Genomic DNA, 14,456 nt, shown 5'->3' with positions numbered 1-14,456 from the left:
TATCTTATTCCTCCAAGGACATTTAAAAGGGGTCTTTCTATCCTTTCTTTGAAAATACTCAATGCATATTCTGTCTTTTCAGTATGAGATCTGTATCCTGACTTGTGGTTTTAACTTCTAATTTTCCAGACATCAAAAGCAGTTTCTGAAATACACTGGATTTAAATCATACCATTATTTATATCATTGTGTCATCAGAAAGTTATGGATTTAAATAAAAATAATAGATGAAGCTGATTATTGCAACCCATTCTAGGAAGAATTTACACAGATCTGTTCTTTGTTAATGTTACAAGTTATGTTGGCAACACTATCATTATTTGCAGATGATATTATCTACCTAGTAAACCCAAAGGACATGTGCATAATCAGTATAATTATTAAGATTTTTAGTAAGTAATTAAATTTTTAGTAAAATTTATTAGTTCAGCAAGATTGTCAGATACAAAAGAAATAGGGAAAAATAAAAACCTACTTTCTGTTGAAATAAATACTAGCAATAAAAAATTTTAAAAGATAATGAAAAAAAAACTCCATGCCCAATAGCATCAAAAACTAAAAAAAAATATTCGGGATTACTATAAAGAAAGACATTAATCTTTATGGAAGAATGGACTCTTTAAAAATTTGAAAGGCTATACTACATTTTGAATAGAAATGATTTAAAGATTTGTTTTCTCAAATTTTTGTAAAGGTAAATTTAATGCTGCAATAAACAATTTTGTTAAAATCAACTCTAATAAGGAATGTGCTTAGCACAATGATTCTGAAGTAAATATGGAAGAATAAAGCAGGCAAAACTAGCCTGGAAATTTATACCAAAAAAAACAAAAACAAAAACAAAAAAAAACCTGGAAGAGGAAGAGAAGGATAGGAGTGGGAGGAAGAAAGTCTGACAGTGTCAGATATTAAAATATAATGTAAAATTACAACGAAGATCATGTAGCATTGGTACAGTAACATAATTATCAGTGGCTCAAACTTGAAATTTCTCTTAAAATTATGTACTTTAAGGTTTCTAGAGGTAGGAGTGTTTCTTTAGAATCAACAGGAACACAGAGGCCATGAAGCCTATTGCTAATTTGGCAAACGTTGCTTTGAAGATGCCTTGTTTTCCATGAATGAGCCTGCTTCTTGCTGAACCTGTCAACAAGGTAGAGTTTGCCAGGACTAGCTACCTCTTTGCTTATTGCACTTTCTGAATCTAATTGGGTTTAAGGCTCACATGTTTGAGAACCTGGATCTTTAAAATCCCTACAAAAGTTGCTTTCCTCAACTGATAGAGGAAAATATTTCCTGGATTTGTGTGTTATTTAAATTTATTTTTGCTGTGGCTGACACATTTGAATTTGAGCTATTTCACAGATTTTCTCCCCAGTGGCTTCATTTGATATTCAATGCAAGTTAAAAATAAGATGATAAAAAACTTCAAATTATTGAAGCTTACGTTTTAATATAGTGTAAACATATTTATTCAAAATGTTTTCTCACTTATACACAGATGTGGGTCCTAATTTGAAAAGAGTTTCATCAGGAAAAGCTTGTAGAATCTTTTCAATGAGGCTAAGGGGCAAAATAAATGCTGGCCATCTTTATAGATGTTGACAAATAAAAGTAATTTCCAGGCATGCGGACCATACCAACCTAACAACTAAATGTAATGCAAATTACCATATCAAACAGAAAAGTTGAGTAGTGGCATTTAGTTTCCTGCTTAGCTAATACCAATTTAGGTAAGGCTTAGAGTAATTTGCTATAGAATCATTATATGTCATTATTTTGCTTTTGTAAGAGAGTACATTTATAGTTAAGAAGCAAATGCATTTGGAAAAAATCATTTTGCTGAGTTGAAATTTATAGCCAACATTATAAGACATAAAGAATGTATCTAGTTTTGCTTTAAAAATGGCTTGCTATCACATGATAAATGATCACTTTATAATTTTCTATAAAGTGAAAGAAAAGTGTTTTAATTTAATTACACATGCCTGAAAGGATATTTTAGTATATTCTTACTGGAATAATTATTAATCTGAACATATCATAATAAGCTATTATACTCTTTCCAGAAATTTTTTGGTTCTTTGATTTTCTTTGAAGGTGCTATGAGAGTACTGACTGACATAATATTATTCAACATGCTGATACTTTTTAGGATCATAATATTGGTTGTTGAAACTTTACAGAATTGACTTGACAGTTTCAAATTAAGTCTCATCTTGTGTTTTTCCTTTCTCCCTATCTTTTTAATGACAGTGTCATATAATATGAAGGTTTTCTGAGTGGTTTTGCTTTCTCATTCATCAGAGTAATCAATGGGGAAAGGAGCCATATGGGTTGTAGTCCATTTGTATTGGGTAGGACAGATGGCATTATTGATAGATGGAAATAGTCCAACTATTTATTGTATAATGATATCACAGAAATTCTGACTTTTGAATTTTAATACTTTAAATTTCTAAAGTAACTGGAAAATTAAGCAATTTATTCAGCTACCCTGTATCCATTTAACTATACCAATGTGTGAATTATAGCATTAATTACCTTTCAGTTAATACTTAATTTTACATTACAGGCATTTCTCTTTATGTTAACTGAATTATGACCAAAATATCAGTTTGGTCTTGAGAATTTTAAAATTAAAAAAAAAGAACAGTTTGAGCAGATAGTAAATTAAAGATAGGATTGCAGATGTGAAAGAAGGCTTCACTTCCTTCCTATAATGTCTTCCTCAATATCACCTTTGCCCTGTGGGAAGCAGAGGAAGGGAAGGAAATGAAGACTCTTTATATTTGTCTCTTGCTCAAGTTTCTACCCAAAATAGAGTCCCTAAAATTAAGTTCTAATATAACTGTGGACCTGAGGATAGAACGATGTGATTCAGTTTCTAGTAATATTTTGTTTTCCCAATTCGAAATTGACTCATTTAAGGAAAGGTTACTGCTGGTAGAGTATCTTTAATGCACTGTCACAATAACTGTTCGACTATTCCAGAATCATGCTTGCTTTACTAGAAATAAATGAAACCCAGTTAGAAAGAGTTTTTTACTTTTCACTTTTATATTTTATATTGTTTAAATGCATACTGAATGCATACAATCATGCCTAACTTGTATAAGTACAAAGTAAGAAATGTTAGAGTCATTCAAAAACTTCTATTGCCATTGTTTTATTTCTAAAAAAACTACCAAATTGTGTTATTTAAGGCCTACCATGTACTAAAATCTGTAAAGAGCTCTATGATATATCATACCTCCTGGTTCTTTCATATTTTCTTTAGAAAATAGTATAAATTCTTTGAGTAATGACCATTTTTTCCTAAAATGTGTTCTTAAAAAATCAGGACACATTATGTGTTTTCTTTTAAATTGTACTGTGAAGAAATTACAAGAACATAAAAAACTAAAGGTTTTGACAATAATAAATGTATCAAGCTAGCCTCATTAATGACTGACACTAGGAAATTCCTAATTCCTAGCTCACTGCTTTGCACGATCAAGACCACAAGGTTTGTTCATTGTACTACTGACAAGATAGGAGAGTATACATCACAAGGACAACCAGAGTTTAGTAATAAGCTTTGAAAATGATAGCATAAGCCCACTAATCAAAGAGAAATGTTATATTAAAGTTTAGTAATACTGGAATATTTTCAAGTTCTTTTGGAAATAGACTAGGTAATCATATTGAAATAATAAGTTGATCAAATTTTATTTAGTCAAAAATATCTAATAGTATTGAGCCCTAAGGACAAGGTAACTTAGACCCCATCCTGAGAGAGTCCATTGAAATAGCCACTCTATTGTATGACAGAGCAAAAGAACACAACTTCCTACTGTCCTGGCAAACCCAGGTTGAACAAATATACCCTGATGACTACAGATTTTTCAAACACTCTAGGACAAATTCTGAAGCATTGATTAAATGGACAAAAATAATATTCTGATAGAAATTTCAAGATCAGTAATAAATCAAGAAAAAGACTAACACAAATTGTAGTGATATAGAATTTGAGACATTCTACAGATACCCATTGTTTCTTTAAAAAAAAAAAAAACTAAGCAAGCTAACAGACATACTTATTTTGTTGTCACTAAAGTCTTTTATTTCTATCATTTATAGAATCACTTATCTGAGAGCTTTCCAATAAAATTTGGGAATAATTTTTACTCTGAAATTTACATCTCATTTGCAGGCTTCCCTGATCTTTTCTCAATGTTTTCATTACTTGTGTTTATTTCTCTCCTCTCTCCTTCCTCCTTTGGTACTCTTTCACACATTGAAAGACAAAGAAACAAAGACAGGCAGACAGACATATCAGTATTATTTTAGATCCTCTCAGGCAACACTGCAATGTGGTTAGATTGGTATGAAGTTGTTGCTGTTTCAAAAATTGCTGTTTCAACTTATTATTTCAATATGATTACCTTTATTTCTCTCTTATTTATTTAAATTTTGTATATTTGGAAAAATTTTGTTGTATCTTTCCACTGGCAGAAAGAAGGAAAAAAATACCAATAACTGAGCAGTTTGATTACATTTATAGTGAATGAATGACTCTTCACTGTTTTGCTGAGGTTTTCTCATAAAAGTTTTATTCAGAGGTTATGGGTGTAATCCATACACACCTCCTGCTCAAAAGGACAATACATCCCTAAAAAATAAAACATGAAGACTAAACCTCAAAATTTAATTTGTGACTTCAGAATTTCATACAGCCACAAATTACTTGAAGACAAACAAAAGGTATTTAAAATTGTATTTTAAATAAGCAAAGCCTGCTTATTGTGTGGAAGCAAATTTTCTTTATAATATTTGAAGAGTACTGGAATAATTATCCAACTAATCGTCTTTAAAGATATAATGCTCTTATAGAGGAAACAATACAAAGATGCTCCATAATAATTTTCTTAATTTATTTCTGAGTCACTGGTCTTTGATTTAATCATATTTATCAGGAAAGAAATTTTTTCCAGACCACCTTCTGATTATGATAATAACTGATTATGCTTGTGAATAAAAGAAGAAATAATTTGTCATATTAAGACAGTATATAAGCCGAAGTTCTTTAACAAAAGCCGCCTGTCAACTATAGTACATTTAAATACCGGAAAGATTGATGTTTGCCAAATGTCACATCAGAGAGAAGAAAAATGTTTTCAAGCTTAAGGGATTGCCAACAAAGAAAGGGAAAATAAATAAAAATTTAGATGCACAATATTGTTATACCTTGTCAAAGAAATGTTAATTGAAATCAGGCCTCCTTTTTGAAAACATAACATAAAATTTCCTCCAAAAGACTACCCAAGATTCTGATCATTAATGTAAAAGTTGAATTTTAAAAGGGGCAAAGTGATGGCTGACATTAACAAAAATTGTGCTTTTAGATTATCAAGTTATCAAGCTATGCCGTAGATTTCATTCTCAATGATCTCCAACCAATTAATTAATATAATTGGTTACGTTACTAAAAGAAAGCTAAGAGTTTTTAAAAATATCAACATGAGCCATGTGGGACTCCATCATGAATTCAATAGTTAAAATATGCAGGTTTCTGTTTCTTTTTGCATTATCAGGTTTATGACATTTATTTGGTAGCTAGATAATGTTTTGAATGTGCAATGATTTGAGTTATTAAAATACAGTTCGCTTATGATCCATGTTAAGAACATGCAATGCATTCAAATAACTAGGTAACATTAGGCCTTTCATCTCAGAGCACTATGTTTTATTTCCCCAGGGTTAGGATTAAATTGAGATTTTGTATTCATTTGAAGTAATTGTAATGAGAATATTTAACATGGGTCAAATGGAGAATAGTGGCACCCTGGAAGTGCTTAGAAATAATTTGTTTATTTTTTATACATTGTTCCACAGTGGGATTAAAAAAGATTACCACACCTTGTTTAATGATGTTAAATTGTTCTATTTGTGACTCTAATGAAATCTTTGGCCAAAAAGAGCAGATTGCTCAAATGCATTTAAGGAAATAAGAAAGCATCTGAATCAAATAATTATACATGTGACACACATGAGATATTATTAACAATCTTTCCTACAGAAAATCAGAGATATGTGTATTTTTAAAAAACTCCTTATGTTTTCTTTTTATTCCCATAATAGAAAATGGGAGGGAAAAAATAGATTGTATTTGCCCACAGACATGGGAAAAATTATCCAGCAGAGTTATGTGCCCATGATAGATTTTTCCAGACTCCTTTTCCCCCTGAAGCTGTCTTTTTACTTGAGTACCATAAGTGATTTCCATCTTTCTCACCGAAGTGCGCAGGTATATTAGCACCATTCTCCCTCTCAGGACTTTGTTAAAGCCAAAAAGAAATAAATTATTTCTTGGCGTGGGCTGTTTGTGAGTGCTAAACTGGATCAGCCTGTGAGTAAAAACTGGCCTGTCACTGAATGACCAGTTGCTGAAAACCATGTAAAAATTATATTAAGTTGAATGGTATCATATGATCTTAGAGAAATTACAAAAAAGGCAAATGTCCATAAAATTATTGAGCTCTACATGATACTCAGATGCTGTTTAGCAGTAGAACATACCCTGTGATTGCTTAAGGCCAAATTAGACAGTCTCAGAAGAATATGATAAATTGGGTCAATGTAACAAACTAAAATATACAAGATTTTCTAAGACAGTCACAGGAAATATCTCTAAGTGAAAATGTATTTATATTGAGCACATATCCTAGCATAGAAACTTTTTTGGACATTCTGATAAATACAGTAATTACTGTGGAGACTAAGTATCTTCTCAATACCATCAGGGTAAATGTACTAGTAGAAATACTAGTCATGGCTTATGCTGGTGAAGGCTTTTGGAATGTGCCTACAAAACACCTAGGGGAGCATTCTAGAACAAGGCAAAGATACCTAGTAATATTACTATAATTTAAGATTATTCTGGAAATTCTAGACAATTCAGTAAGAAAATGAACTGGTAAAAGAATTATTAGGGAAAAAAGGAGGGAAAAATTCCATTTTCATTAAATTTACAATTGCATACAATATAATTTAGAGTAAAAAATACCTAAAAGTTCCTCAGGTTTACCATCATTTTTCAGAAGAGTGATAAATTGGGGTAATGAAAATAGATGGGAAAATACAACATATTTTTCTAGTACATTTTCAGATTTCTACCTTAAATAAATGCATATTTATTTTGAACACATTTTAACATAGAGAAGCCTAAATGAATCAACTGGAAAACTAATTGAACTACACAGGGAATTAGTAAAGGTGACGATGCAAAATAAACAATATTTTCCATTCATCAACACCTTGATTTAAGGTTGAGGAAGAGAGAAAAGAAATTCATTATAATAATCACAATTATAAATTATATGGTAATTTCCCTAATAAGGACTGCACAAGACCCCTATCTAGAAGGAATTACAAAACTTTCTTAAGTAACATACAAGAGAACAAATAAATGTCAAGAATTATGCTTCTAAAGGGGAATATTAAAAAGTGACAATATAGAGGAATATAACTTAGGCAAATCAGTCAGAATTCTAAGTGGAATTATTTTAGGAACACGGGGAAATAATTTTAAATTGATTAAGATTCAAAATAGCTAAAGACAATTTTTCAATATTAATATGGATAAATATAACCTATTAAATATGAAAATATATTCTAACACCACAAAATGTTAAATGGTATGGTGTGACTAAGCCAGAATCCAAACATAGATTAGTAAAATGGAACAGATAAACATAAAATCAATCCTAACATTTTTATGACCCAAATATGACAGAAACTTCTAATAAGGTAGATAGCCTATTTGGTGAACAATAGTAAGAGATTTTACTAGAATTTTCAGGAGAAAAGAAAGCGATATGATGGAATTCAGATATAAAGTATAACTTCTGGGGAATTCTAATTATATAGAAATTACATACATAGGGCCCTCCCTCATGGCTCAAGGGGTTAAGCACCGCACTATGAAGCAATAGCAACCTCTGCAGCACAAGTTCGATCCCCGGCCGGCCAGGGAGCTGATCACATGGCACAGCAGACCTCTCCTGACTCACCCACTGCTCCCCTCAGCATGAATTTCAGTCAGTCTGCCTGTTCTGTTCCTCACTCTGTCTCTGGTGAGTCCTCTCACACCCCCGCATCTCTGGCCTGTATCCCAGCTCTTGGATGCATAAATAAATAAATCTTTAAAAAAAAAAGAAAAAGAAAAAGAAATTACATAAATAGAAAAAATATGAAAATATTTATGCAATTTGAGGCCAGTATGGAAAATAACTGGGAAGAATTATACCAAAATGAAAATATAATTTTCTTGTTTTTAGTCTCTAAAACCAGATTTTTATTTTATTTTTCTTTTGAAGTGCATAATTAGAATAAGGTCTATATGCAAGAAACACACAGCAAGGCTCACAATTATATTACCAGCACCACTGCCTGAGCATGCAATAAAGAATAAATTTGAATAAAGAAATAACTAATCAATACAAAACTATCTGGCCATTTTCTATGGCCATTTAACTGAATTATTATCATACTGTCTCCAGAAATTAAGTCTATTTACATAAAAATAGCATAATGACATGAAAAAGAATTGGTCTAGGATTCCAGAAATTTGGGTGCCAATCTATTTTTCTCTCAATCATAAGTTAAAATGAGTGGCAGTTAAAGTAACTGTAGCTTCAATTTTTCTTTAAAAAAATCTTAATATTTCTAACAGTCTGGCCATTTCATTCATTTATTAAACCAATGCCAGTTATTGAACATTTACCAATTTCTCAGCACCATGTGAACTATTTATTTGGGATATAGAAATGATACAGAGGGAGTTCTCACCATTCTGACACAAGCTATATATTTTTTTCTCATAAAGCTGTAATAATTATTCTATAACTGAGATGTTGTTGCATCTTGGTTTCGCATTGAGCTATATAGGTAGACCTTTAAAATTAGAACATTCATTTTTGTTATTTTAATCTAGAGGGCAATAAATCATCTTAAAAACATTTTCCATATTTAAAAGCAGTTGGAGTATTACTTTTATAAGAATGCATTTATTTTAAAAGGAACATATTTATATTGTTTTACAATCACTTCCTTAGACTTATACTAGGGTACTACTTTATAGCAGGCAACGTTCTTCCATGACAATATTTCCGATAAAGACTTCGGACCCTGTTGTGCTGGTTATCAGTTTTAAAACACAGAAAGGTGTACATTTTGGTATCCTCCAAGAAAAACTTTACTCATTTCATATTTGTTCAACGGAGGAGATTGCTTTTAAAATAAATTGTCAAAGAAACATCAATTCCAAAGAACACCTGCACCCCTATGTTTATAGCAGCACTGTTTACAATAGCTAAGCTTTGGAAACAACCCAAATGCCCAAAAATAGATGACTGGATCAAGAAGATGTGGTACATATATACCATGGAATATTACTCAGCATTCAAAAAAGATAAACACATGCAATTTGCTGCAACATGGATGGCGCTGGAAGGGATCATGCTCAGCGAAATAAGCCAAAAAGAAAAAGAAAAATACCGGATGGTCTCACTCATAGCAGGAATCTAGAAAACTTAAATAATGGACCAGGAAAATGAAAAACTATAAGAAAGTGAAAATCAAAATCAACAAAAAACTATGAACCAGAGACACTTTTAGGGGGGCGGGGGCGGGAGGGGAGGGATTGGGGTCAGAATGGGGGGCGGCAATTGTATGGGGAATATAACAATAAAATTTATAAAAAAAAAAAAAAAAAAAAAAAATAAAATAAATTGTCAAGTATCTTTCTGAGACAAAATGTACTTCCTGACTTGAACTTGACTCAAAGGGTAGAATAAATGAATAATTTTGTGCGCACATTTGTTGGTTTGCTTACAACTTTCTGCTAAGGCTCTAAAGACCTTTAAGCAAAGGATTCCACCAATTACATTTGTGTATGTGTGTGTGTACATTTTTTTTTTCAGAAAGCATATGTTAGTAGGGCTATTAAGCAATTAGTTTCATGCATATAGATAGTACATTTTGCACCAAACCATATGATGTGATTGGAATTTATAGAAAATCATCTTTCTTGCCAGGAAATGAGGCGAGTTAATTCTCTATTTTGAAGAAGTGTGGTCTTATGGCTGCAATCTGTATCTGTAAGACCTAGTATTCTATATCTGACATCTTAGAAAAGTGCATAAAATATAAAAGTTTTATCTGTATTAAATATAGAAATTGGAGAAAGAAAAGGCAACCCAAAGTTGAGTACCTGGCTCATATTGCATGCTCTCCAAATATCTGTCTGCATACAGCAAAATGAAAGCAATAGGGGTTAAGCTTAGAATATTCTAAAAAATAAAATGTGTACCATGAGGTCTTCTATCCTTGTCAGATTTGGTTCTGAGCTTCCTACAAGTCTATGCAAAAAAAGGAAATGCAATCAGAAAAATAATCTGTAATCTCCATGAAATAAAAACAAACTAACTGCTCAGAAAAAGTTGAGCTATTTCTAGATAGAGTAACTATTTCCAAAATGAATGAATGAAGCTGAAATCTGAAAAAAAAAATTTCTCACATTTGCATTTTTAAAGGTCACTTGGCTCTTCACCATCTTTACAGCAAGCAGCAGAGAACTTCATGTGACTGTTTCTCAGATTAATCCCCAAGATTAGTTCAGGAAAACTGTTTTATTTGAATGAAACACAACAACTACCTAATAATGTGCTTTAATTCAAAGAAATGTCTGAAATACCTAGAAATCTTAAAGCAAAATGAGGTCTGTTACATACATATCAGGCATGTATAAAATAAAAAAAATGTATAAAATAAAAAATTACTCCATGTGTAAAATAAGATTCATAGCTACCTTTTGAAACTCTACTTGTACTTTACAAAAGAACTGTATTACCTTCTTGTCTCATTTCTATAGCACTCATATACCTGACCACAATCATTAATCAGGTTATTTTTTTCTTCATCTTTTATGGTGAGGAATTATACTAAAAATCCATGGAATGCCTACTGCAAGATGTAAAACTACACAATTGGCCTTTCGTAAATATTAAACAAAACAAGTAAGTCAAAGTGATCAGATTAACATATTTTAGCAGAAGCATCCATATGAGAGGAAATGTTGACATTCTTTATGAAAGCTGCTTTTTCCCTTTACTACTGCCATTTTTATTGTGGATTTCCCTGTTCAACACTTAGTTCCAATTTTTTAAATGATCCATTTCAACACTAGACAGCAATATTCTTCCAGTCATATGAGTTTTTGGTTGCATTTTATTACATTAAAGATTGCAAAGCTCTACTGTGAATTACAGTATTAACAGTTCTTATATTTTAGAGGACTGTGTTCACAAGAATTATTGACTGGGTCCAGGAATTCTTTGTTAGGTCCTTTGAAGAGAAAAGTACAATGAAATTTAAGTTTCAGGAGTAACTAGGTTGTGAATTCATTGTACAATTTTTTTTAAACAATTAAAATTCATTCAAGATACCTAAGAGATGTTTGATGTAAAGAAGCACTTGGTTAAAGATGGTAATACTTTCAAGTAATAACCATTTACCTAAAGATAGTTTCTCAGGATGCTGCTTTCAACTCAGCTGCTTGAGCTTAAAACACAATTTTCTAGAGGATAGGGAATATGTCATGTCATGTTCTGACTGCCATTTATTTGTAGTTACCCTTAAGAAACCAATTAAGGGCCTCCCCGGTGGTGCAGCGGTTGAGCGCTGGGTTGCGAAGCTGCCCGTGGCCTCTACAGCACCAGTTCAATCCCCGGCTGCTCCCCGGCCACTGGAGGAGGGTCCCACATGGCGCGCAGACCTCTCTTGCCACCCGCTGCTCCCCTCAGCAGTGAACTTCGGTCCTTCTGCCTGCTCTGCTCCCCGCTCTGGCTCTGGTGAATTCTCTCACCCTCCCGCGCTTCTGACACTACCCAGTGCATGTATAAACAAAACAAACAAATAAATAAATAAATAAAAACATGCCTCTATTTAAAAAAAAAAAAAGAAAGAAAGAAACCAATTAAGCCTCCGGTCCTTATACTTAGATTCATTACTAGGTTAATCATTATTCTCTAAAATAAACAAAAAACTGAACCTGTGTGTGTGGGTCTCTGTGTGTGTGTGTGTGTGTGTACCTACCTACTTTCCTACCTATCTATGTAGAGATAAAGAGAGGAAAAGAAAGAGATCAATAGATTTATTTTGAGGTATTCATTCAATAGACCAGGAAGAAATGATACATATCTCTCATCTATAAACCGGAGACCCAAGAAAACAAGTGGTGTACTTCAAAAGCCTAAGAACAGGATGCTTATTCTAATCTATTGATAAGTCTGAAAGTCTGAGAAATGGGAGCACTTTGAAAGCAGTAGAATATTGATGTCCCTGATCAAGCAGTCAGGAAGAGAGGGAATGAATCTGTCTTTCCTCCATTTTGCCATTTCTGCACAGACCCTCAACAACTAGGATCATGCCCAGCCACATTAGGGAAAGCAGTACACTTACTTTACTTGGTCTACTGATTCAAAAATACTGGTTAAGGGGGAGGTGGGGTGGGGGAAGGAAAAAAGGGTAGGGGAGGAGCAGTCACAGGGCATTGGCACTGGAGTTTTGGTGGTAGGTGAGTGAAAAATGCACCTGTGGAGGTAAGAAGTTGACTCCCAAAACAATACAATTACGTAAATGTTTGGCATATCACTAGAATTTGAGGAAAAAAAAACCTAAAAATTAATAAAATGCCGTTTTCTTAGAGACAATGCTATAAATTCAAATTCATCCAATGGATACTTAAATGCCAAAGCTATCTCCACCCTTAAGAACTTACTTGCTACTGGAAGGGGGGAAAGACAAGGATACAAATAACTCAGCAAACCTCTTTTCAACACATTGTCAAGTTCCTTATAAAGCCAGCTCAAACATGGCAGAAAGCCACCATCGAATTTCAGAGTCAAAGAATGCATAAATTGTTACAAATTTATTCTATAGATCAACTACCCAGGATTTGGGAAGTCTGTGCTAATATTTTGTTTTCAATCCTTGTCATTTCTTCTCTCCTAGCGTAAGTACCTCACTACCCACCCATGCCCTAAAATGAATGGGGCAGGTATACAGCAGCATTGGCTGGAACTGATGTTCCGGCTAATGGATTGTCAGAACTTTCCTGAATTTAAGATATTTACCCATTTTATTAAGTTTGGAACAAGGACACCCCTATCGCTGAATTAATATTGATTTAAAAATTGATGAATCATCAAAATTTTAGGGATTTTAATCTCTTCACTAGAAGTGGCAGAGTTTCTGACACCATAATCTATTTTCACTTGTAATAACTTTATTTTATGATCTGTTTAACATAGAACAATTACCTTGTTGATATGTTGAAATTTTTTTTACTGTTTTACCTTAAATTTCATGTTTACATTTGGAGGGCAGTTCTTTTTCCCATTGATCCAATTATAAATGTGATTGAGAATCTTATTACATTCAAATGAGGAATACTTCATTTTATTAATAGTATTTTTTTTCAGGTTTCACAATCAGATTGCATCACAGCACCCAACCCTGGTCCGTCCCAACCCAGACTTTCAGATTCTTCTGCCTCTCCCAGGCTCCCTCAAATTCCCATGGAGATTGAAGTTCCCACAGCCACAGAAGAGTCAACCTGTAGGCCTCTGTGGGAGTCACTGGTGGTTTGCAGGAGCCAGTGCCCCAGCTTAGGCATCAACTACTCAAAACTAAAGCATGTTTCAGGAAACCTGAGCATTAACCCTTTCATTGCTATTCCCTAGGTAGCCTAGGTGAGAAGCCAGATGGTCAGGTTTTTATCAAGATGTAGGAGTTTTAAAAAATATTTTAATAAGATATAGAGCCTTGCATGAATATACTGACTATCAAACATGATCACACACAAATCATCATAAGAAACAACACATAGGGCCTCCCTGGTGGAGCAAGGGGTTAAGCACAGCCTCTGCAGCACAAGTTCAATTCCTGGCTGGCCAGGAAGCTACCCACATGGCACAGCAGACCTCTCGTGTCTTGCCCGCTGCTCCCTTCAGCAGTGTATTTCAGCAGGTTTGCCTGTTCTGTTCCCCACTCTATCTCTGGTGAATCCTCTCACACCCCTGCACCTCTGGCCTGTACCCCAGTTCTTGTATGTATGAATAAATAAATCTTAAAAAAAAAATCATATAGACTTATGCCTGCTGTAAAAGGATAAACAGGTATTTTAGCTTATTAGCTAATGCTTTTTTGCTTTCTATGCATGAATTTTATCTTGTAATTTGAACATGAGTTCAATGCCTGTGAGTCTTTTGGTATCTGTCTACCCAAACATTTGACTATTTCTTTATAAGCCACAATTTCCTCTGTTATAGTATGTCATTATACTGTTGCTGTGAAGTTTAAATGAAATAACACAAGAGAAACTCTTAGTACCACCCTTGAATACAGTCAGT

At 33.1% G+C, this 14,456-nt stretch overlaps 2 long non-coding RNA genes across 5 annotated transcripts in view; one reads left to right on the top strand and one right to left on the bottom strand.

The window, feature by feature from the left end:
• Nucleotides 1–14,456, bottom strand: part of LOC119238453 (uncharacterized) — a 444,593-nt gene that overhangs the window by 246,148 nt on the left and 183,989 nt on the right. The window lies entirely within an intron of this gene.
• Nucleotides 1–14,456, top strand: part of LOC119238454 (uncharacterized) — a 34,200-nt gene that overhangs the window by 571 nt on the left and 19,173 nt on the right. The gene's annotated exons all lie outside the window — the stretch shown is intronic.

This window comes from Talpa occidentalis, unplaced genomic scaffold (assembly GCF_014898055.3).
Source record: "Talpa occidentalis isolate TD23 unplaced genomic scaffold, MPIMG_talOcc4v2.1 talOcc4.11, whole genome shotgun sequence".
NCBI lineage: Eukaryota > Metazoa > Chordata > Mammalia > Eulipotyphla > Talpidae > Talpa > Talpa occidentalis.
Note: the sequence above shows the minus strand (reverse complement) of the source record. Positions and strands in the feature narration are given on the sequence as shown.